Raw genomic sequence first — 24,453 nt, forward strand, 5'->3', positions numbered from 1 at the left:
TTAGGTGAGTACATGTGACCGTATACTAAGGCTATTAGCATACACTGATCAGCCACAACATTAAAGCCACCTGCCTAATATCATGTAGGTTCCCCTCATTCTCTCAATGTGTTGCATCACGGACTCCACAATACCTCTAAACATGTCCTGTGGTATCTGGCAACAGATCCCTTAAATCCAGCTATTTGGTGGGGCCTCCATGGATCGGATCTGTTGTTCCAGCACATCCCATAAATGCTCAATTGGATTGAGATCTGGGGAATTTGGAGGCCAAGGCAGCACCTTGAACTCTTTGTCATGCCCCTGGGCAATTTTTGCCATGTGGCAAGGTGCTTTATCCTGTTGAAAGAGGCCACTGTCATCAAAAAACACCATTACCATGAAGGGGTGGATGTGCTCTGCAACAATCTCTAGATAGCTGCTAGATGTCACATGAATGCCAGGACCAAGGTTTTGAAGCAGAACATTGCCGTGATAAAACACTGCCTTCACCAGGCCTACTTTTTCCCTATAGTGCATCCGAGGCCATATTTTTCACTAGAATAGACTCCCAAGGGGTCGGAGGATATACTCATCTAAGAATCTTTCTTCATTTCTGTTACCATCTTCCATTAGGTACCTCTGGATGAGTACAAACTGGGAATCCATGTAAAATTCTGCTAGATCATGGAATTTCCTCCAGATCTTATCAAGCATGGATGCGCATGTAATTACATAAGTCTTACTTATAAAGGGTTATGGTGGTACACATAAGTCCAATTTATTCTGAACAGACACACCATTCCATATGCGTTTTGTCCAAAAGGACTTCTTTAGGGGTTATTATATCATGTTATATCATGTTAAAGTGCAGGTAAATAGCTATAAAACTGGTATGGTATTTTGAAATATCAAGACTAATATTAGTTGCCCATGAGAATCAAACTCCATCCAGATAGCCTGAAATTAATTTCACTGCTTCCATTATTTTGTGGTTTGTGAGTTGAACTAATTGCGCCATTTTGGGGGATGATCAGCTAAACAGTGCTATATTATGTGTTTTTTTTTTTTTTTTTGTTTCATTATTGTAAGTTTGCTATATTGCTATAGATTTGTCTCTAGTCTTGTGTATATCAGGATTCGGGAATCCCGAGAGAAACTAACAATTGCTGTGCTAAATATCCACTTTCTTGCACTTTATCGGAGTTTGAGTGTGTTGTTTTTTGTAACTTAACAAAATACATTTTTTTCACAAGTTTGTTTTAAAGCTGCCACTGCCGACCCTTTTGTGAATAGACCTTGAGAGTGCCTGTTTGAGATTATCTTTGCTCCATATGGTGAACATTTTAATATTAATGAAGTTAATAATTTTGTAACATATATTCCTTAATTAGATTCCTTACCTTTACTGCCACTGTTATATTGGACAGTACTTGTTATAAATGTGCTTGGCAATGAATCCATTTTATCAGCATGCATGCATTGCAGCACACAATTATGAAAATAACATTTCAAATCTCCAAGTTACACAAATCATTTAAAAGAGAGATCAGGAATACATCCGCGGTATTCAAAAAACATGGCGAATATATTGGCATTGTTCCCATCATTTTGTAATTATGTCATTACAGAACTCATTTAAATTCCAGATTTGATTTTTATGAATGCCTACAAACTGGCTCATTTCAACACTTTGATGCAGTGCCATTAAACCCAATCGGAAGCCATATAAACTCTTTCTTTGGTTTTCAAATCTGTAATCATATCAACAACAGAACTGAGCAAAGCATTTACATGTGTTCATATGAAAACGGACTTGGGGGAAAAAACAGCTTAGCACATTCAAACACACAGCATCTTAATTCTAGTTAGGGGGGATCTGCTCCATTCATTCCTTAAGATAATAAGGACTAGAAATCTTTATTATACCAGGATGACTGATCACCACAAAATATACCAGTGATCAGCAAGGAAAGTCATGTAAGTTCAAAGCAAATTCTGAATAATGCAGTTAATTTGTAGATGCTTTTTATATAGTGACACAAATTCCAAATGCATTTTGTGCCATCAATGTATCAGTTCTACCATGTTTCACTAAGGAGACCACATCATAGAGAGGAGGACTGTAAATCTAGAAAGTATTTCTGATTAAAACTCCAAGTGGTGTGGGATCCTCATCACCTTCATTATGAGTGTAAAACAGGCAGGTTTGGTTCCAGAATTCCAGGATCATGCAAGGGTCGCGTCTTAGTGTTGTAGAACCAACAGACACCTAAAATATCTACGTTTGAGAACCTACAAACAGCTAGTGGCTGTGAGGATATCAGCAAACTACAGCAGGACACAGGAATACGAAATCTATTGGAAGTACCTTTATGACAGTCTTTCCAGGTTTTCCTGCCTAGACAAGTGTAGTGGGCCTCTTCTGTACACCTCAGAGAAGACAGCGCCTGTTTTTAGATGTCTAATTTGGAATATATGGTTAGTTTACATAGGTTAGTGTTATAAGGATTAAAAGCTTGAGGAGATCGATTGCTGTGGTATACGGGATGCTTCAAACTATTCAGCTTAGAGTAAGAGTTTTATTACATATTGTATTGGGGTTCATTATTCACTTATTGTTTAAGAGGGGTTAAACCCAAGATAAAGGATTTCTTCAGGTTTACACTTTGAGTGCTTATAATAATAATAATAATAATAATAATAATAATAATAATAATAAGGAAAGGATTTGTTTAGGTTTAGGGGGTTACAATTAGGGTTAGGGAAAAGGCGTGTTTAGGGCTTGTGGAGTTTGAAGGGTTATTTGCAAAGTACTCACACTCCTATGTCTTCTGTAGTCCAGCCAGTCTTTTATGATTGCTAATAGAGTTGTTATACAGTGTGCATCACTCGGTGCTGTCCCTACTATTCCTGCAAGGCTCTTCTTGTATGAGAAGCTGTTAGTGGGCAAATGGGAAGTGATCCCTTCCACTTCCTGTCCAGCCTCAGACATTGGAGATGCTGGGACAGAACTGAGTTTTACACCCTCTTTAACTGTTCAAGCATAGGAAATTGACTGCTACAGAGGACACTGGCCATACTCCTGGTAATGATTTTGTCATTCACCACCAGCCCACTTGAGCTCTAAAAAGGCATTAGAAGTGCTGAAAACAGGAGTCCCTAGTGGGAAATCCAACCACATAATTGGCGAGTAACAGGGAGTCGCCCCAGCTTCCCCATGATTTTGTAATTGTGTTTATATTGTTATTAGGCAATCATGGCAGCCATTGTGACCATCTGATAACTAACTCGATAACTAAACCCTCATTTAAAAGAAGCTACTTTCCATTGTGTGATAATTACCTGCAACTTAAAGGGACAAGAATCTTCAAGCAGGGACTCTCTTAAAGCAGGGACTCTCTATCCCATCTCAGTTGTGCAGGCAGTGATGTTTTCAATGGAATAGGCTACACTGCATTACTGCAATGAGGACAAGGCTGTAACTCATTAATATACTAAAGGTCTCAATAAAGTGGTCTGGGTGCAGCAATCCTGTAGTTTTAACCATGCAAAGTACAACATTTAAAGAAACTACAATGTTTCCATTGCATGGTTTAATGCATGCCTAGAGTATTCCTAAAGATATAAGTAGTAAAATGCCAAGAAATTGATCTCCTCAAATTATACTTTTTTGACATAGAAATGTGGCACATGACAATTTGTTGTTCTGTTCATTTTAGAAGCACTATAGATGAAGACACTGTCGTGATCCGCAGTGAAGGGGTTAACGTATAAATTTGCTTTATTGCATGAGAAGTGTTTCTGAACTGTTATATCTAAGTAAAACGCATGAGTAAATAAATGCTACATATCGTTTATGTAAAGATCACACCTCAATAAAATGTACCTATATCAGCAGAAACACAGCAACTGTTACAGTAAACATGTACAAAGTCTTCAGGAAATCACTGGAAAAATGTCCTCGGAGTCTGCAAAGATATAAAACCTGTTATAATTAAAATCTACTATAAATATTATACTTAGAATTAAACTTTTCAGCCAAAGTTTATGAGCTAGCTTGTCCCATTTTTAATTTAACATAGTTTTTAGAGGAATGGCTCCAAATGTGGATGAATACATTTTATAGAAAACAAAATGTATCTTTTGTGTTGTATCACCATAATTAATTCTGTAATCCCCAATTTATTTTTTTCATTTATGTCTCGCTGTCTTCTATGATAAGGGAAAATAATTAGACTGAACATAACTCTAAACAAATTGCTTCCTTGTAAATATTCAATGCTTACAAGTGATTGAATAAGTTGTTTTCTTTTATCTGAGATCCCTGAAATATTCCTTAGCTTTGATGTCATATTTAAGCTGTAACATGCGTTGCTTGTTGCATTTAGAACACCTTCTTAAAAACGGATTTATTATAAATATGAGGGTTAGAAGGGAGGGGGTAGAGGGTGGGGGATTACACTTACATCAATAAAATAATAATGTTTAAACAAGACATAGAGTTATTTTCTTATACTTAATGATGTTACCCATACCCTTTGTTAGATGCAGAGAAAAGTCAACAAAAAAGTATTAAAAAGGAGTGTTCCTAAGACAATGATACTAAATGACAGGAAAATAGTAGATTTGGAGATTCGGTTAAGTCCAAACTGCAATTTGGCCAAATTCGGGCAGATTGACCAAAATTCTGATATCCGAGCTGTCGTGTGCTGGTATCTCGGGGGAACCGACTTGTGCAAGTCTGAGCATGCCCTGTCTCATTATGAATTAGAGCACCAGAAAAGAGGAGGATGGAATGGAGAAGGGGCTGTTTTTCTTTGGTGGGGGGCGAACAAGCAGCTTAGTTTGCCATGATGGACAAGAGATCTGACCAGTCATGCGAGCTGGATCTCATGTCCAATCAAGAGATAACAAAAAAAGAATGATTAATGCTTAGGGGACTGCCTGTAAGTGTTGAAGTTACAAGTGAAAAAAGGAGATGCAGTAAAACAATCTATATTTTAACGCAAGATTCTTTCATTGACCTGGACTGCAGCTGCTGAGGAAGGTAGACCAGCACAGTGTGTTAGACCCTTATCGTGTCTGTGTGGCAGTGGGTGATAGCCTGGCGCATAGCTTCGAAAAAAAATCCTATTTCCACCACCAGCAGTAGTGCCATGGCCTCTGAGAATGTGAACACCTGTTCCTCTGCCTTGAGAACTGCTGATATGTTTGCCACCACGACCTCCACCGCTATCGCCGCTATTGGCAGTATTCAGCCTCAAGATAATGGGATTAGCAGCATGTCTGTATTGTCTGATTCAACAAGCAGGAAACAAATACTTTTTCTTATCCTTTTTATGCGGCAACAACTTGTGCTCCATCAACCACAGCTAGTTCAAGTATTACAACTTTATGACTGCTCACTGTAATGAAAACCTAGCTCACTAATAAAATACAGGGAGGACCTGGAACAGATCCACCCATGCGCCTACCTATGGCTATCCAGTGGGGGCTGAAAATTAAATAATGGGTGGTACACATCTCACTGTTTACTTTTCTTCCCCTCAGTGTCCGGCTGGTGGTGGCTCTATTAAATAAAAAATAGGTAGTGACTTTCTAGTGTTTCCTCCAGCCCCCAACTATGGGTGGTGTTTGAGTGCGATTAATATAATAAACAAGGGGGGCCTATTGCCCCTCCCCCCAGCCCCACCCGTGGTGGCTAAGTGAAAACGTTGGAGAAGAGGGAGTGCTCTTGCTTGGAAATATTTCCACACAAGTCTCAAGAAAAGTCAGATTTGCCTGTCAGAGTGCTCTGATTGGTTGGCTTAGAAGCTAACCTATTAGAGTGTTCTGCCTGAACTTGCAAAGCATGGGGAAGCTTTATAATGGCATTTTCTTACTCTTACTTACTCTTGTGCAAATAAAACCTCTAAAAAAAGCTCTGTCATAACTCAGACGTCACATAATAAGTTTAATGTAATCTACTGGTATTTAGTAAAATGTTGTATGCTCTTAATTTAAATGCACCTATTTATGGGAGGCCCAAAGTTTGCTATGGAGCACATCTAAACAAATATCATCACGAAGACCAAGGAACTATCAAAAAACGTCTGTGATGAAGTAAAGGAGGAGGATTGGGATGTAATTATATGTAAAAAACATTCATTTAATACCAATCTACTATTGAAAACTGGAAAGAATAGGCCACTACCTACCTGGAGAAGGCTACCCACCAAACCTGAGTGGTCAACAGAGGAGATGTCCACCAAGAAACCAACAGTAATTCTGAAGGCGTTGGACTGTAGGTAAATTGGAAGAAGCCATCTACAGGTCAAATGTAAACCAGAAATGCCAAAGAGCAGGTCTTCATTGGCTCATGACAAAAATACAAACAATTCTGTCTTTCAAAACAAGACAAAAAGTATCAAATCGCATTAGGAGTTTGCCAAAATGTATATGGGAGACTCATCATACATGGAAAAAGTTACCAAATCTTATACATGGAAAATGTTACCAAATCTTTAAAATTTTCGACTACACGCAAAATCCCATCCTGTTTAAATTTTAGTTAGTATTTTTCCAGGGGGATGAGAACACAGTATTTTAATCATACATTATGGGGACAAAGATTATATGGATAGAGCTTGGAGCCATCTGTTGCATAAAGATAATATTTAAAGAGATGCCGAGAAATCCCAGTGAAATGACCACAATATATAGTTTTGTTTAATGATCCTGCCTTGCCCCAGGCCAATGAGATTCATTTGTGACTATAGAGACTGTAATGGAGGAATCTGAATATCTTGTATGTGTTGTATCATACAATGTGTTTCAATTGAAGGATGATTCACTCAGCTCACTTTACAGTTGAATGGGACACCAAGTCAGCACAGTGTGTAAAATGTGTCTCCCTGACAAAAATGGTATATCCATAATATGAATGGGATTCTGTTTTTCTCAGCCTAAATTATGTAACTATAAATTTATAATAATAACACTGCATTTTAAATGTACAATTGTCAGTATTATCAGTTCTTTGATATTCTTCATTCAGCAATAAAGAGTCTGCAGCTTTGGGAGCTCGGAGGACAGGATAGTAAAAAGATAAAAGAAATGATAAATTAAACTGGATTAGTAGATCTGTTATGGTATAATTCTACCATAGCTAGCTCAGAGTTAAATTTAGTCATTGTTTTGATCATATTTCCGAGAATAAAAAAATGAAAAAATGAAAATAAAAATAAAAATTGATACCTCTATTGGCTAACAACAGAGGGATACGTTGCAATGATTCAGAATACTAAGGTCCATTCTTCAGGTTAAAAAAGATGTTACAATATTTTTGTTACTTTATTTTCAACTATTTGTTATTACTTTATTATCTGGCTAACATAGTAACAATAAACAAGTGATCATTCTAGTGATTTTAATTAATGGTTCATGTAATAAATAAACATAATAATGTTACTATGTTAGAGTGACCACTAGGGGCAGTATGTAGGATTAATGAGGGTTTCCTTATGCCATGTGCTTCTGCCAGTGACCGCATAGGCCAGCCTACTCCACTGGGAATGAAAAGCAGAGTTAATAGACACTCTGTCTCGACTGTGCCCAGGATCAACCAAGGGCCTAGCAACATTTGTAAGTTATATGTTGATAGTTTGTTCTGTATTGTATTGCACTGTAATCCATTGTTACTGCTATCCTCTGTTATAGACTGTTACTGCTAAAATTATGATTGTAAATTGACGTTTAATATAACAACGTTTCATGTATTTTATATCCACAATTTCAACCATAATGCCAAGAACTATCAAATAATATTAATGTTGTAACTTATTTTTAATTATTGTATATTCATAAAAAATATTAATATTAATATTTAAGCTAAGGCCACAACAATTATATTTATAAAAGTGTTCTAAAAGTGATCTAAGACATCATGGGTGCAATCACAGTAAATTTTGCCAGTTTTCACAAAATTATCCATTTCACAAGACCGCCAAATTTGGAGTGACAGAAACAAGGGAAACAGAACATTTTAATGTCAGAAAAGTATAAGAAAGATCGGTAAATCTGCGGTATCACCAAAATGTTGTGTACTCTGAAATGACAGATTTCAAATGACGCAACAGAAGAAAATATCTGACAGATTTAATAAATTGCATCAAATATTTGTGTGAGGGGCAAAATAAGGCCGTATAAGAATTAAAGGGGAAATAAGTCGGTTGGGGTGTGCCGGAACCGACGTCGTGGTAGGCCTGTGTTACGGACCGTTTCAGCATAAAAGGGGAAAAATCCGTTTAGGCGATAATCCCCTTTTCCCAAACAAGGCACAGCTACTGTAAAAGCACCAAAACTCACGAATTGGATATAGGTGAATGCACCAAACTCCCGAACTGCATACAAGGGAATAAGGTAGCACTCCAAACTCCCGAACTGGAACCTCACGAATTGATGCTAGCAGACGAACAGGAAAAGCTCCCAAGCGGCTTACACTCCTGGCAGTCAGTCCCTATCAGCATACAGTGAATCCCCCCAAGAACGAGACAAGGCTCCGTGTTGAAGGTCAAGCAGTGGTCTGTTTATTCAGGGCTACCTGTCCCTGTATTTATGCAGGTCTCCCACCTGGTGGACACTCCCCTAGGGGACCAGATGGAAGACTGAAACAGCAGACAGACGTATCACTTTCGTACACTCAGCCACAATACTTTCCCACCATGCATCTTGGTTTCCTCCTCCCTGCCCTGGAGATAATTAATGAAGTAATTCAATTATCTCCTAGGACAAAGGCCAGACTCCATTATGCACATGGTGACACAGAAACAGACTATCACTTTAAAATACATACAGACACATTTTATACACAAAACACAGACATGTTACATATCCCCAGATAGCTCAGGTCTGGGTGCACATTATTAGGTGAGTGGCACCCAGACCACACAAATACATTTTAATCGCCATGGAGCCAAAGTCTTTCATTATACGAACAGGCTCCATGGCATGGCTATCTGGGTTACTACAGTTCACATAAAACATAAAATACCGAATTTCTCTGCATTCACCAAATTCATACGAATGAGAACCAGGGGCTGGAGGTTCAGCGGTGCCTGCACGTAAAAGTGTCCGATTTTGGTGCAGGAAAGCCGGGCTGAAAAGTGCTGGCTGCCCGGGGAGCTCCAGAACAGCGCCACCTAGCGGCCGCTAAGTGTAACAGCGGCCACACAGTTAGCAAGCAATTAAGCTCCGGTTAACCGCAGCTTCAGGGAGGTAAATTGGCAGCACACTCCAGCTTCTGGGTGGCCAATTAACAACGCCGGCCGGCTTCCCACAGCTCTGGGGAGGTTGGTGAACGGCTGTTTGTTCGGTAGATGAAATCTACCGAACTGCTGTGCAGAAAGGGAGAAATAAATCCTTCTGCACAGTAAAATTAACCCTTTAGCTGCCGGTCCATAATCCAAAGGCAGCAGGCGGGCAACCAGGCTCCTCCAATACAATGTGGCAAGATTGGTTTCGTCACAGCCTGTAATAAAAGAGGGCAAAAATTGGATACCTGTCAGAAACAAAAACAATCAACAAAACCTAATTGCCTTGCTATATGGTAAATGCCAAGCAAGTAAATAGTTGCCCGGCGCTTTAACCGGCACTCTTAATTGTGCAAGGGGAAGTAAGGTATGGTAAAACATGTTGGCCCTCTAGGGTAGACTAAGTGTGGGGGTAGAGAAAGTAATCAATAGACTGCATGTATAGGTGAGACTTCCTGAGATAATGCTACGTGAAGGACGAGGTGGCTGTGGGAAAGTATGTGATACCCAAAAGGAAAACAAAAAACTGAGGAGGCAGGTATAGCGGCTCAAAACCTAGTTTACATAGTTGAAGTGACTAGTTCCCCCCAAGTACAGCCTTACTGACATTTGTGTTTAAAAACTGTTGATCCAAAAGAAGGCGAAAAACCCAGTTTGAAGCGCTGCCAATTTGCAGCAAGCTGGGAAAAACTCCTTCTTGACCCCTATAATGACAGTCAGAATTTCCTTGAATCAAGCAGCTATTGCCCTACATTGAAAGTTGATGCCCGGTTCGTAGTGGCATTTAATAGGTCTGATAGTGGTTAAGATACTTGGATGTTAATGTGAAAACTGTAAATTTGAAATTTACAGAACCTAAAACGCCTTGAGTATAGTATGAGGACATGAAACTGCGTATGAATGGTAAACCTGTACAACATGTGGAGTTGTAAACCGGATAGGTAGAGTTAATGCAAGTTAGAGGTGGCAAAAGAAGCAAAACCAAAAATGCAGACAACATAGCAACAAGAACAGTATCGGTATACGCGAAGAAGCACATCCGAGGCCAGGCGGACGGGGTGAAAGGAGCAAGCCCGGCAATAGGTAGTAGAATCCATGTTGGTGTGAACCCATGGGGATCACGAGACCCAGTGCGAGAGTGTGTGTGTGAGCTTGCGTGTGAGTGCTGGCATACTAGCTAAAGCCAACAGTCGAAAGAATTAAAACTAGGTTTGGTGACAGGTGAGGCCCTGCTAGATGCCAAGCGGCGTGAGAGGCACTATCTATGCGTTGGTGCGAGGGGATAACGTGGCCAATGAACGTTGTGGCGGGGTGTTGGCCTCTCGGTGACAGTTTAACCATAAGATAGAATGGGAGTGACAGGTGAGGCCCTCTCAATGCCACAATGCGAGGCGACTAACTATGATTTGGCCCGAGGGGCTTAGTACCTCCGAGTATGAGGATGGGTGTTGATCTCGCGGGACCACTAACCTAAGGCAAAGAAGCCAGGGGGGAATTACAACTAGAGGACACCTAGAACCCTGACAACCAGCAACAGCTAACTAAGAGGGGAGGGTAACGAGTGAGAGAGGGCACGTACTGTGTGATGAAAATGAGGGGGGATGTGAGAAAATCGTAAGGCCGACCGTAACTGGAGGGCAGAGTGAGCCTGTCGGGGTCCAGGTGATCAGGCTGTAAGGAGTACGCATGGAGAATTTTTTTTATATTAATAGGAAATAGAATGCTCATTCGTGTGTGTCCGGTAACAAAACATAGCGTTCTGTCTGGAAAAATAACGTAGCACAAGTATGGTGGGCAGACGTGGCGCAGCCAAGCAGGGAAACGTAATTTGTAATCCCACCAGACTGGGTTGATAGCAAAATCAGAGCGAAGATATTTAAGGACTGAGATGTGCGTTTTTTTTTTTTTTTTGTGCCATAACAGAACAACTATGAGTCCCATAACCCTCAGACATTTATAAAAGTGAATCTCATAGAAACGCGCCCGTTTTGCACACAGTGTAATTGACATTTCGTGGTGTTAAAATTGAACTCCCTGAATTTATGTTTGGGAGAATTTATTTTTAAGAAATTATAGAAAGGAAATAAAAGAAGAAAACAATCACCATTACAAGTTTTAACATGCAAGCCAATGTTATGATAAGCTATACTGGTTAGCACTTGGACACTGTAAAAAAGAAAAATTCAGAAAATAAAAACGAGAGATAAAAAATAACATATCTGAAGTGAGAAATTGTTATAACAGTTAGAAAATAACTTGGTTTCAGTACTGAGTGAGGTAGCGAAGCTTAGCTCTGTAATGCTTCCCAAAACAAGTCCTCTGGGATTAGGAGCCACTACTTAACATTAATTGAACGCCAAGAAACTAAATAAGGCCATGTCAGAAGCCACCTGGGCAGCTGGTGGCGAGTACATAACGGCAGTGAGCACTATGAGATAAATGCTGCAACACGGAGCGTCTGCCTGCACGTGGCTCGTCTAGGGACGAGTACCTGAAAAACTGTGGGATGTTCGCGGGGAAAACAGGCGAATCGCCTGACAGTCACGAACCCCAAACGCGAAGCCAAGCGAGCAACATGAACATGAGGAAGGAAAAACTCCTGAACAGAGAGCCTAAATGCGTTCGGGAGTTTGCGACAAAAAAACAACATGAGGAAACGAAAACACGAAAAGGGAGAATAGACCCAGAGTGTTACGACGCCGTGGGACTGTGACCGTGGTGCGACGGTAGGGTAAGTAACTAACGACACCAGAAGAGTTATCTGGACAACGGCCGACCGGAACAGACCCCAGAAAGGACCATGGACATACGAAACAGCAAGGGAACGGTAGGTCAGGTAAGGAGAAGCACGAGGAACCTGGCAAGGAAAAGAGGCGACCGGGAATAGCGACATGTGAGTCGCTGAAAAACTTACGGGACGGAGGAAGGTGAGTAGGGGGGTTTAAATAGGGTAACATGCCCCTCCCACAACTGCAGGAAAAAGCCTTTACATTTGTCAAAAATGTGATGCAAAAATGTGGGTGACACTCTGATAAATAACCCCCGTCGATTGCATATAGCTTATGGCAGGTCTCTCTACTGTCATTTACTGTATTATCAGGTCCAGATAACCCAATGCAAATCTGTTATATTTGTTGGTTCACTGAATACAATAATTTAGAAGGTAAATAATATTTTAAATAGCACATTTGGCAAATATGCTCCAGAAAAATCCCTTTCCTGGAATTGTTCCTTGGATTTATCCAAAACCAGTAGACATATTATTTGGTTACTTAAAATATGACATTTCTGATGTTAGTGCTTCACATGTTGACATATGACAGATCTATATTAACACTGAGCTAATTACTTGAACACTTTCTATTCCATCTGTTATTATCATTGTAACAATATTTGAGTGTGTTAATGTTAAAAAGGTGGTCAATTCTAGCTTCCAAGGAGGCCACATCATAACTGTAATAGAATCATTCATCAGGACAAACGTGTTCCACATCTATTCTTTGGGATCATGAAACCTAGCAACATGTAATTAAGTGGTTCTTTCTATAGTAAAGTATAGATACAAAATTACATCTATTAATAGTAAGAAAAAACAGAGTAGTATAATCATAAAGCCATAGCTAATGCATATTCCATGTTACCTGGCAGATATGTACGTTGCGGCTTACAGTATTCCTTACTTATGCATTTATTTGTATTTTATTTTTTTTTGCAATTGCATAATAATACCTACTGCATCTATTATGTCACTATCATACCACAAGGAGGTATTGTTCCAAAGCAGTTAATTTTCCAAGATGAACACCAAGTGCAGTTGAGCAGGTTTGTCATGGATGGTATTCCTCGGGGGCATTGTTGGCTTCTAGAAACACCTGGGATTGGAGTCCAACGCAAAAACTCAATGACTTCGCTGCTAAGGCTACCCGTTAGGAGTCACTTCTCTACCGATCACTGTGCTAATGATCTTTATTTGACATCCGGGGCTGGTTTAAGAATCAGCTGCTTAACATAAAAGAATTACAAAAGAAAAATTAGAATCCTGCCTCCTCTTCACTGCCGGTAGACATCTCTGACAAAAAGCCCCCACTGTGCTTCAGAGCAGCGTCACTATGGTCCCATAATAAAATATTTGTTTATTCTCTCTGATACTTAACTGGAGCATGGACTACAAAGGGTTAAGAGAACTGAACAGAAACACACAGGAAGGTTTTTGTGTGTCCTTTTTTGCCAAGTACAGTTTTTTCTGTATCTTGGGAGCTAAAAGTAAGGACACATTACACAATAATGGAGCCTTCATCTCTGTCTGATTTATTCTAATATTAATTGATACCTTGCCTTTATCTATAGTCATCTTTTTTTCTGTAGCTTTTTAGCACCATAAGCATATTCTTGACATTTTTATTTTCCATTAATCTGTTCATATGATTCGTTGGCGGAATTTCTTTTTTTTTTTATGTGAAGTAGTAAATAAATTAGATATCTTAACTGCTGTCTTCGGTTTCATTTTCCTTGATGCATATATTCTGGATTCTGAGCTATTACTATTTTTATAAAATGGCATTCTTTAATATTACAAGTCTCAATTATTTAATACAGCAACGTCTTATTGTGTTAATTGTCTCCTCCTCATAGCTAAATATCACCATATAAACCTTTCTGTTAGAAACAGTTTCTGGGGAGATAGACACAAGTGTCCTTGTGTTAGGTGGAGGTGGTCCAGAGATTTAATAGTCTTGAATGTCCAATCAATCCTTGCTTATCAGTTCTTGGAACTCTTTGATAGTGACAAATGAAATATCTTCCCCACCAAAAAATGAACAAGATGATAGTTTCTTCTGCATTGAGCAAGATGACACTAAACTACAAATTCTATGTTAACTAAAATGTTCTGTGAAGACTAAAATGTTCTGGGAATTCCCACAACTCCCGCACCACCCCCCGACTTTTATCTTGGACCTCTTGTGTCACTGATCAGCAAGTAATCTAAATAACATTGATAGTAGTGGTCATTGTGACAAGGGCCAGTAAAAAGAGAAGGGGGAATGATGGAAAATGTTATGTTAATAAAGAATGTCATATTTTACTTCTTGACCGAACCATAAGTGCTGTCGGGTTTGATAAACCATTGTCTTTTTTTTAAAACAAATGTATCAATATTGATGGTTTCGTCTAGCACACTGGCTTTAACCTTTACCAGTTTGAGGTGCGGAAATCTTTTCAGGACTTGCTGATCAGTTACTTGAAATATGCAAATTATTGATAATATGTCCTCTCTGGGGTAAGGAAACATTTGCAGGACTTGGGGAATAGTTTCGTAACATAGATTGGATTTGTGAAGTAGTGTAGAGTACTATTAGGTAACAAAATTTGAGGTTACCTACTGGAATGAAAACAAATGTACAATGCTTTTGGGGAACACTTATAGTTATTGTACAAATATTTCCTGTCTTGTTCATTATGTTTACACATTGTAATTCCATTTGCTTTATTTTTAAACTTGTGGTCACTATTTTTGTTTTGTTTGTTTTATCAATTTGTGTTTTGTTTGTTGAATATTGTTTCAAGCACACAGGATGTTAAGGCTAATACATTTGTAACAGACTGCTATATTTTACTAATTTTACTTTAAGTTTTGAGATATTGAACTTTGCCCTTTGCCCTGTCTTGTGAGGAGGAGGGGCTAGGAGGGCAGGAAGAAGAGGACAGGGGAGAAGCCTGAGTCTGCTATAAAGAAAGTGTGTTCCTACCTGTTTTAATGGTCTATTACTGCTGGGACAGTGAAATAATAACAGGGGAAGGCTAATGCACTGCAACTACAAGAAGTTGGAGACTGTCTACTGCTCTGCTAGGAGAATTAGAAGACTGTCATTTTATGTTCAACTCCCTGCAGATTCTGGAACTTTCTGCAGAAGTGTGAATGAGCTCTTGCATCCTGCCAGCGGAACAAAGAGAAAGGATTGCCATTGCTGTTCTGCTGCTGTCCTACATTCTGCTGGATCTCTCTGGAAATATCTGCAGTTACAGAAGTCACTCAAAGGTACTGTCTCCAGAGATTGCTTCAGAATTCTCCATTATAACTGTACCTGGGTAGCGCTACCTACACCTAAGGGCCCCAATGTTGTGCACATAATTTACCTGCAGGTACCTAGAAGTTTAACTGTTCAGATGTAGTTATTAATATTAATAAGAGAAGCTTGTTGTCTGCATTCCTGCTGCTAAAGACTCCTGTGACTGTGTTTAACATTAGCCAGGGACTGCATTGTTATTTCTGCTGTTATATGTATATCCCTTTGACCACAATACAGTGTTTATTCCCATGTCTGTATTTATTTCATGTCTCTGAGGTATTAAGTGGAGGGTACTCATCTACTCAGTGGGTTGGGTTCCCCATATATAGAAGTTGCACTGAGTGGAGGCACTGCATCAGAACAAGATGTCCCGATCTCCCAACTATAGCGGAGGCTCAGGATCCCTGTCAGCCACAGAAGAAGGTGTAACTGCTGCTAACTACGGCTTGTTGCCAGGAGCAGGGCAAAAAAGGGTTACAGATGGAGGCACTGCGTCAGAACAAGATGTCCCGATCTCCCAACTATAGCGGAGGCTCAGGATCCCTGTCAGCCACAGAAGAAGGTGTAACTGCTGCTAGCTACGGCTTGTTGCCAGGAGCAGGGCAAAAAAGGGTTGCACATTAATTGTTGAAGAAAACATGTCGATTGAGTATATTCTAATTAGAGATACCATACAACTTGGGTTAAGGCATTTAGGAACAGTAGACTAGTTTAGTTTTAGAACAAATCATCATTTTGGAAAAACAAGTTGCAGGTCGAAGTGCTCTTGTTTGTGTCATGTCATCTCATGTGCATGTTGAGTTGTGTTTTCCTTTTTTTAATAAACCTTCTCATCATTCCTTTTTTAGATTCAGTATCTATTATTAATCCAAAATCATGCAAAAGAAACATTCCCTTGTCATTACACTCATAATAGATTTCAACATATCCATATGAAGATGATCCTTGAATTGTGTATAACAAACATGTTTAATATTTAAAATGCTCATAGGCATAAGTCTAAAAGGGAGAACCGGCTGTTAAGTCAATTGCCTAGTGTGTTCAAACTCCGCGACTGTACATTCAACATGATCCAGTATCCAGCGGGCAACATGAATTATTCGCTTTTACATGTTTATATTTGTATACTTCTTGCAATTGCACAGCTGACATTTACATAAAAGGTTTATTTTTATACCAATTGTCTTGATTTCAGATTCGGCTAAGCATTAACTAGTTTAGACACCAATCAATTGCAGAGATCATCAATTAAAATGAAGAGGGTGCTCCGCTGGATTACATTGATCTGTTTGCTATTTATAGATCCTCTCTTAATTTCGTTCCACCGCTCAGCAGTTTCTGTGCCACAACAGCCGACAGAATGAAAAACTGAAAAATGCTAATGATGAATGTATTTCTGATTGTTTGAGTAGCACTGTTTGTTGCCAGCAAAAAAAAAAACAGAGACATTGCTTGGTTCCAAAACCTCCTGGACTTGATCCCAAATCAAAACCCAATGACCCCCTACACTAACAGAGGTGGGGGTGTCATGAGACATCTTTATGGTATATCCTTTCTTCTCTACACATGAACAGCTTATTGCATAATCTTTCCAGGATTTCAATGAAAGCATAACCAGAAAAAAGCCTATGCTGCCCAGACTGGTATTCAATGTAATCCCACCACAATAGCTAACCAATTGAAGAATGTGCAGCAAAGGTCTGTTCCCCAATACTCCCTTCTGAAAGTCACTTCAGGGGACCACCCTCCTCTTAGTAGCCTAGGAGAGCATTATATGGTGAATATTATCTCAGATGTATAATATGCTTGTAATAAAGGATGTATGTTGGTAGATGGAAATAATAGGCAACTAGGAGAAAATGTTCCTATGGACAACCAACTATTTGTATAGCAAAATATATTCTATTAACAGTCTCAGTAACTCCCTACAATATTGATGAGGACACATTCTGATAATAATCTCAGTTATTCCAAGTTCTCAGCTATAGAACAAAGATGTCAGAATAGGTGGAATAATTCCATGTTTGCTGACTACTGTTGGACAGTGACAAGAGATGCCCCAGACGAGGAGTACAGCGACAAGCAAAGAGAAAGTGCTCTTGTGTATATACTACTATTTCAGATAGTAATTTCAATTGCTGTATGTTTTTTTTTTGTTTTGTGTTGTTCTTTGTGATTGATTGAATGAAAAATAAACTTTAATTTATGTTGTATCAAGAACATACCAGATTTTTGTAATGTTGCTTTTCAATGTTGTTACTGAAGCAAGTTGTGTATCTCAAAAGCTAGAGGTCATGTTAGATTTGTTTTACCCAAAATTAGTAAGGTATGACTATTTTTTAGTAAAGAAACAAATTACAAATATTTTTTGTAGAACTGTGAAATGGGTGCAAAAAAAGACTAAAATATTGCCAGTAAAATGACATGATTCTGAATAAATCCCACATGGAGACAGTGTATAGTCAGGAGGAGCGGGCTTAGTCTATCTACCAATATCCATACAAATATATTATCATTAATAGTAATCAAATAATTAAATATTGGTCTATAGATGCTGCACAACATGCAATCTCTTTCACCCTTGAGTAAAACAGTTATATTAGCTTCTAGCATCATCTTAGGTAATCTCTCACCATGAAGCACAGCTTTAATGAGATGTTTGGGTCACAGGGATAGTAAATAATGAAAATTCTTGTAAAACCCTGATGTGAATATGTTAGGGCAAGGTGCCTTTTTGCTCTTCAGGTTTTTCATCACAGCCAGTATCACTTATTATTATGTTATTATTATTTATATTACTTCAACAAAGATATCTTTCATAAGTTCCCCTTCCAGGAAGGTTTGTATCAGCAGGCCTTTCAAGAACTAATGCACTTTTAGCACTCTATTTTTCTAGACGTGAGCCACTGTAGATCCATCTCTGTAGAGCATTCTGTAAAAATCTGCAAACCTCTATGAAATCTCTCTTGGGTCTACCATTAACTGACTTATGTGGTCATGTTTTCCATCAATATACCTTGATACACTTGAGTTGAGGGATTGCATTTCTCTCATCTGTCCCTGTTCAACAAAACTACCCAGTTTGCACAATCATTGAAATGAAGAGTCTAATAGATGTTTTTTTTTTGTTTTGGTTGGAGAGAAGATACTTATACTCCTTACAAGGCTTCTCTCATGCTGGAACCCTAGTCAGGCTTCTTGAAAGGTTCTTCATCTTCACCCCCCCTGTTCATCTCAGGCCTTAGGCTTCTCACAAGATCTGTGTTACTGCTTAACTTTGCATGGCACGTAAGTGGACAGGTTTAAGACACTGTTGAGGAAAATTAACTTTGCTAACAATATTGATGGTTTGCCAGCTGATACATAAGGCAACATGCATAATCACAATAAAATTTGGCGCCCTTGGAAGGAACATTAAAACTCCCTGTCTTCTACCTAACCCGTTCTATTACAGTTTTTGTAGGTTGATTAAATACCTTAATTATGTACTATTAAACCATGTTTAGTTCTCCCAATACGTAGCCCTAGCACTCTTTTTTTTTAATTAGTTATCTATTTTTCTTTTTTTATGTCTTTTCTACTCCCCCCATATAAGTGTTCTCAGCTTGGTCTCTTCTTTTAGATTTCTTTTTTTTTGCCCAAGCACTTGAGTTTCTATTTGGTATTGTTGTATTTTATAATTTCTTCCCATTTGAATATAAAAAAATTGGTTTCCTCCATCATGTGGAGAAGACACATTTTATTTTGCTCTTATTTTTCTAGCTTAAAATGTAAACATATGACATTATTATTATTATTATTATTGCCATTTATATAGCGCCAACAGATTCCGTAGCGCTTTACAATATTTTGAGAGGGGGGATGTAACAATAAATAAGACAATTACAAGAAAACTTACAGGAACAATAGGTTGAAGAGGACCCTGCTCAAACGAGCTTACAGTCTATAGGAGGTGGGGTATTAGAAACATTAGGATAGGAAATATCAAGTAGGAGTGAAGCAGAGCTGGAGGAGAGAGCAAAGCACTATCCCATAGGAGAGAGCAAGAGACAGGTATGTAAGGGAGAGATTACTCTGGGAGGCCATACGCTTTCCTGAAGAGATGGGTTTTAAGGCCCTTCTTAAATGATTGAAGACTAGGGGAGAGTCTGATGGCAGTAGGCAAGTTATTCCATAGGAGAGGAGCCGCCCGTGAGAGGTCCTGCAAGCGCGAGTTGGCCGTACGGGTGCGAGCAGCGGTCAGGAGGTGGTCGCGGGCAGAGCGGAGGGTACGAGGAGGGGCATACCTCTGGATCAGTGAAGAGATATAAGAGGGGCTGGAATTGTTCAGTGCTTTAAATGTATGGGTTAGCACTTTGAATTGACTCCTATAGGATACAGGGAGCCAATGTAAGGACTGGCAGAGGGGCGAGGTGTGAGAGGACCGACTGGATAGGAAAATCAGTCTAGCTGCAGCATTCATTACAGACTGTAGCGGGGCAGTACGGCTTTTGGGGAGACCAATCAGGAGAGGGTTACAGTAATCCATGCGGGAAATTACTAGAGCATGAACAAGCTCCTTGGTAGCATCTTGCGTAAGAAAGGGGCGGATGCGGGCTATGTTTTTGAGTTGGAACCTACAGGACTTGGCAACAAACTGGATGTGAGACTCAAAGGTGAGACATAAAACATAAAAGATATGTAGGAGCTACATCATCATGATTGTTTGAACATACCTCTTCCAATCCCCCCACTAGATTATCAGCGGAGTTTTGTACCCCTCATCTCACTGTTTCCTACATCCATGACTTTTACCATTAATATTATTTTTATCATTAAAAGTTGCTTGCATGTTCTAAAGTGCAAAGTGGTGCAAAGTGCCTGTGGTTGATGTTCCATAATTATGTTGAGATAATTCAGGGCTCTATCTCTACCACAACCCAACTGATAATTCTCAATTTACCCGCCATGCATTATCAGTGATTGACTGCGAGCACAATGTCAACCGTTTCTCAGCGTATCACAGCCGCAAATTGAGCATCGCAAGAAATAAGCAAACTGGATCTTAACTCGAGCGTTTTGAATTAATATGGTAATATAACCACTGTGGGCAATTTACAGCCCTGTTTTCTGTAAATTACACTGCTACTGTAGGAATAAAAAGCTTTTTAGCAGTTTTACTGAAAATCGGTGCTGTGTGCTGTGTGTGTATGTGAGGGGTGAGATAAACAAATATATTATGAATTGTAATATGTTAAAGCTCGCTAACACTACCATAACTCATAAATTATTCTATACTTTAGAATGAAAGGCTGAATATAGAGTCATTTCAAAGAAGTAACTCTCAGCTTAAGGGCATAGAAGCAGGCCTTTCATATTGAAATTATGATCAGCAGCACCATCAAGCATGTGATTACAGAACAAATTGCTTTAACTATATAAAAAAAAACAGCTTGCTTTAAAGTTTGACAACAATCATAACCCTGATGTGATTAAAGATAAACCTTTTATCTGTGACATATTTTTGGGAAATAAATTATAATGGAGAAGAGAAATCTGCTGAGCCGCAGAAAAATTAGGACATCACAACAATGCAAATTGCTCTTTTGTTAATGCCAATGGGTAAAAGGCAAATATGAGCAATGCAAGCTGTTAATACTGTCATCCGAAAAATAATGACTTGAACTTCCAGATAAAGAGTTTTTTAACAAATCATCTCTTTTGAAATTTGCTTTACTTGCCAAATAAACTCTCTGTCAAATGATGCAATTCCATAGTATATTCAAAGGACATATATCACAAAAATGATGTTTTTCGGGTGATCCCGAGTCGAAATGAAGCCAGATCACAAACCAAGTGAAACGCTCAATGGACAAGCATGTTCGATTTGATTCACCATTCCGTATTCTGCCCATTGCACCAAAAAGAGAGCTGATTTACATTAAAAAAAAAAAGACGATTGATGGGTAAGGGTCAGTCACTAAATGTTGACTTTATTCACAGATCAATTAAGGAGTTACCAATAGAGAAAGAAATTAAAAAAAACAGTAACATCTATAAAAATCTATACTTATATATTATATATTTATGAAATATATAATATATTAGTATATATAGTTTTTTTCTTATTCTCAACTTTTCCCCATTATTGCTTACTTTTTCTCAGCTGATTTGTGAACCAAATGACCTATTGGTGTACTGCAAAATATATAGTTAAAGTGTTACTCCAATGTCCATGAACACTTCAGCTGTTTGAAGGGATAATGGAAAAAAGGAATGTGGCTGTGTGGTGTTTCTGCTTGAAACTCTGCATGACCAGTGTTATTGGCACTTGTTTTCCACTGGCTAATTATACCCCCATCACACAAGACCATGAGGAGCCAGGCAAGGCCTAGGCAGAATAGGGACATGTGAATGTGAGGGTAGTGTATACAGAGGAATGTGGTAAAGTGGTCCTAGAACAGGGGGTGGAGTAGTAAGGGGTAGATGAGTTAGATAGTATAAATAGGTTGCCATCTTACGAGATAGCAGCCATCTTAAGTGTATCAGTTGGTAACAGTTTCCTGCCCTCCCCTGATTTGTTTTATTTTTGTTTGTCTGTGTGTTTTGTCTGTCACAGCTTGATTGCCCAGATGTGTGGGCATGTGTTCGCCCAGCAGGTATGGTGTGTGCCCAGCGGGCATTGTGGGAGCTCAGCGGGCTATGTGGGGAGCCCAGCAGGCTATTTGGGTGCCCAGTGGGAATGTGGGATCCCTGCAGGCATGTGGTCACCCAGCGGCATGTGGCGGTATATGGCCCTTGTCAACCGGTGGTTGGACCAGCAGTCTGTTGAAAGTGGATGGGTAGGACTGTCTCTCCCCTAACCTCAGGTAAAGTTATGGATAACAAACGTGCCTACTGAGCCAATAAATGGCTAGTGGTCAGCATTACATCATGGAAGGCCCCAAAAAAAGGCCTTGTACTGGTTGGAACGAGGGGGCAGCTGCCCTAAGTTATGTTTGGTTGGAAAGGTGGTACTCAGTAACGTATCTATTTACTGAGTAATTATGTATATAGTGTATATGTTAAAGCTGCAATTTTAATATTTATATATTTATAATAAAGCTGTGGCCTATTTACTCCAAAGCAAGTTTGTTGTGTTTCATTTTGGGAATAAATGGTGGGTATCAAATGGTGGTAAAGGTTTATGCCCATATGCAGTTACCCTCTACCTACACACATGACTTTGTAAATTCTGTGCATATTTTACATCTGTCATCAGTGTACACCTCATGCTGACAACGGAAGTATTCTGCTTCCCCCATTGCAGGCAGAGCCCTTTCCTTCCTCCCTCCTGCTTTCCTATACTGTCTGCTAAGTTTTTTCCCCAAAGACTGTGCATATGCACTCTAAACCAGATAAACAATACAACCAAAGGCTTCGCTACGAGAACCCTTTGATTGGACTACATGAAAGCAGATGTAATGTCAGAAGGGGAAGTGGAAAGCAGCGAGAGGAGTTTTGTCTGGCACTGGATTTCAGGTAAGTAAAAATTTATTTTATTAGTTCTTTGTAGTGTTTGGGAGGGGGTAAACCTAAAGAATAATGCACAATAGGGCATTATTATAATTTTTTTTAAAGTTATAAGGGTTGGAGAAACCCTTTAATATTTATTTCATGTATATGTTTTGCAGTACACTGATCGGTCCATTTTCTCACATTCTGGTTTATCTGATTTATTTTAATAAACATTTGTCATTAACAAGATTCAGCCAAGCCAAACTGCCAAGTGGTCAAAATGTAGCTGTCTCAAATGTGTTTTTTTACTTTTAGGGAAAATGGCTTGGCCAATTTTTTTTTGCACAAATCTAATAATTATTAAAAAAATAAGCAACAACTCGCACTTGGAACTATACACTAACCTTGGATAGACTAAGACGCATATATTCCTGTACAGCCCAATGCCCCCTGTGCACAGTGGTAAACCATGTATTACTCCCCTTTATTTCAGGAAATAATTGCATTAAAATTAACCTTACATGTTCTACGGTGATGTGACAAATTCAAAGCCAAAATATCCAGAAGAATGGACTTGAAAAACCACACAATGTCAAACATGTTTTTTTGGGGAGTGGTGTGGAGTCAATATTCTGAATTCTGTTCATGGCACCAAAAAAAGAGTGAATTGTGGTGAAAAATTGATGTCTAAGGGACAGTCACTAAATATTGATTTTATGTGCCGATCAAGTGGGAAAAATTAACCAATAAAGGTAAAAACATGAGCAGCAGTGACAAAATTAAATATATATTTATATATTTATTTATTGTAACTAATATATGGTATATAAATATAATTTTTTTGACTGAAGCTCTTGTTTTCCCTCTATTGCTTACTTTTTCTAAATTGATATGTGAACCAACTCCCTAGAAAATGCTCCTGTTAGTGTACTGCAAAATATAAATATATTATTACATTACATTAGACTGGCCCATTTTCACAACTTTTTTTTTTCAGAATTGTTTTTTTGTTTTTTTTTTAGAACCAAACTTTCTCGCCATGCACAGGACCAGTCATTATTCATAGAACCCATACAATATTATTTAATGTAAAGCAATAATGACTGACTCGTCGGCATTTAAGAAATGGCTAATTTATTTCTACAGAGCACGAACTCCAGGTAAAGTGAATCCACTAGTTCTACAAAAGCCAGACAGTATGTTGTCAGATTTACTAAGCAAAGTGATGCCATGGAACGTTGCTTTTAATACACTTGATCTATGTGGTATCAGGATGGTTTAAACTCAAGGTGGTCATACCGGGGAGATAACAGGCTTTTATTTCTCACTTTCAATATGTAAACACATTAAATTATTAGCCCTTGAGGGTAGGATAATGGTGACACTTGGGTAGTGAATGCAGGGGAATAGACAGAAGACAGAAACGATATCTCTCTCAACCTTTGGAGATATTGCAGCCTTTGCTATAATCCACAGAAAGTATCAGATGTCCATTCATTCTTTACTAGTAAATTTTAGAATGTTTGTCTATATATTGGGGAAAGATGGACAGCCAGGTACCCTTAGACTCACATTTTTGTTTAGAAGTTTAGACTATTACGTAATGACCCAGAGTGAAGTTGTTAAAAAAGAAAAAT

This window comes from Pelobates fuscus, chromosome 4 (genome assembly GCF_036172605.1).
Source record: "Pelobates fuscus isolate aPelFus1 chromosome 4, aPelFus1.pri, whole genome shotgun sequence".
Taxonomy (NCBI): Eukaryota; Metazoa; Chordata; class Amphibia; order Anura; family Pelobatidae; genus Pelobates; species Pelobates fuscus.